Raw genomic sequence first — 2544 nt, 5'->3', positions numbered from 1 at the left:
AAACGCCAAAATGAAACACTCAGCAAAACTGATTTTTCTCTTATTTGCTCTTTCTGCTGTCTTGAACGCAGATGGAGCTGCTGTAAGAAAATCAAAATCAGATGGATACGAGAAGCCAGACTGGGACACCATCTACAACTTCATCACCAAACTGACCTCTTCCATTAAGAACTTTGTCACGTCTACAAGCAAGTTTTGGGATAAAGTTTACATGAAAGGAGAAAAAACAATAGGACCAATAATACAAGACTACAAAGCATTAACGAGCTATACAGGGAAGATATATGATGAACACTCACAAGAAATAGCAGTTGTCAAGAATGGAGTGGTGCAGTTCTACCAAACCATCAAACGCATGGCAAAGTATTTGTGGAACAACTGGCATAAGGAAGCACCAAAAGAAGAGGAAGTTCCTGAGAGTTACACTTACACCACCGAGAACCACGGTTGCAGCGTTGTGCCCTCCAGGATGTCTGTCCTTGCTTTTATTGCAACTGCCCTGACAGCCGTTTTGCACAAACTGGTCATGTAAAAATTGCAAGGCAGAATACACTTAGATAATGATAAGCCTAATTGAATAAGAATAAGCTTTTTAATATTGTCTAACCAGGACTTAAAGTAATAAACTTAACCAAAAAGTTAGTGTGTTTCTAATCTAAAGTATAATTTTAAAAGAAGAGATATTTTTTGTCTATTATTTGTAGATTTGTATTAAGTATAGTTAATTTTAATCTATTAGCGTAAGAATGTTATAAAATTGCTGGAAGTTAGCCTAAATCAGGTTTGCCACCCACTCAGGAGACTCTGGATAACTCTGGATATTTTTAAACATTTTAAAATCTCACAATTATTCAGCACAGCTTAGGATGACTCAGGATATTTTGAATTTTTTTCAAAAGTTCAGGCTGACTCAGGATAGTTTTGTTTTTTTTATAAAAAACTTAAAATAGTTGTAAGATTTAAAAAAATTGTAGAACAGATTTTTTCTAGATTTTGAATTAGGTATAGTTGAATTAGTTTCAGTATTTTGTTCTTTTATTACCAATTTTGTTGAATAACTTGCAGGCTTGCCACACACTCAGGGAATTCAGGGAAACTCAGGGAATTTTTTTTTTTTTTTTTTCAAAAATTTCAGGGAAATTTTAAGATTTTTTAAAAACATTCAGGAATTTTTTTTTCTAAATCTATAATGAAATTTAGTTAATCCAGTTTCAATATTTTGTTCAAAAAAGTTAGTTTTATTTATTTCTAAGTGCTTATTTAAAAATTTTTTAGCCTTTGGGCTAGTTCTTCAATATTCTTAAAACTAACATTTTAATTTTTAAATAAGTAATAAGATTTTTAGGGATTTGAAAAAAACTCAGGGAAGTTCAAGGTCACTCTGGGAAGGTTTTTTGACTCAAAGAGTGGCAACCCTGAACTTGATTTTTATTAATTTTTAACACTTAATATTTTTAATATTTGAAAAAATTTCAGGAAAGTTTAAGGGCACCCCGAACAGTTTTTTACTTGAAGGGTTTTACCTCATAATACCTTTATGATTGCTGCCTTAAATTTTTTTAAATGAAACAACCCTTTTAATTAGACATCACTCCTTAATTAGTTTATTACCAATTTACTTTTTCGCCTCCTCACTAGTTATTTTCCCTTGATATCGCCCATTTTGGCAAACATTTAATTTATACCTCTGGGCAATTAAAATTTAAAATCAGGCTAATTTAAAAGATGATATAGGAGGCTAAAAAGAAAAAACTGCACAAAGTTTCAACATTTTCCCCCTTTTCGTTACTTTAGTATTTTTGCCCTTCAACATACGAAAATTGACCAAAGGGGTCCACTTAAGGGAGATACCTTACTTAATCATAATAGCATAAAGGGGGGTAAAGGCAATTTTTTACAAAAGTTAATATTTGCTGTTATATAAAAGATTTAAGTATAAGCTATTAGTCAGTTTTTATAGAATTAAAAAAAAACAAATAAACTTTAGAGATATAATCAATATGTAAAAATATTCTGGTTACATTTATGGACTGCATTTTTTTTTTTTAAGAAAATTCAAAAAACTACCAAAAACATATCTTATCCTTCGTTTTTATAGCTATTGATCTCAAATTTTAAGGGAATGTTCCTTGTATTACAAGAAAAAAAAAACTTTCGTATCAAATAGAAATATTGCCAAAAGAAGCAGAAATTTTTTTTTGATCTTTTTTACAAAATAAAATTCTTTAACATTCAAAATTTTCTACAACATGTTTGTTTATTATTAAGTTAAGATTAAAATAAAAAAAGTTTGAGAAAGGTTGCCTAAAGACTGTAGAAGATAGATTTTTACTGAATAGTCTTTTTTTGCCTTTTTAAATTCCCCTTTCTCCTATTGAGTTATTTTCAAAAATTAATTATTTCATTTAAGGAAACAGTAAAAAGCACTTGTCACAAAAGTTATTGATCTTTAAAATAAAACCAAGATTTACAAAAAGCGCTTTGCACCCTATGCCCTTAAATTTGGTTATGTAGAAGATTATAAAAAGCTATCTACTGTACAGA

Source organism: Thalia democratica, unplaced genomic scaffold, assembly GCF_965202585.1.
Source record: "Thalia democratica unplaced genomic scaffold, ktThaDemo2.hap1.1 HAP1_SCAFFOLD_707, whole genome shotgun sequence".
Taxonomy (NCBI): domain Eukaryota; kingdom Metazoa; phylum Chordata; class Thaliacea; order Salpida; family Salpidae; genus Thalia; species Thalia democratica.
This window is presented reverse-complemented; position numbering follows the sequence as displayed.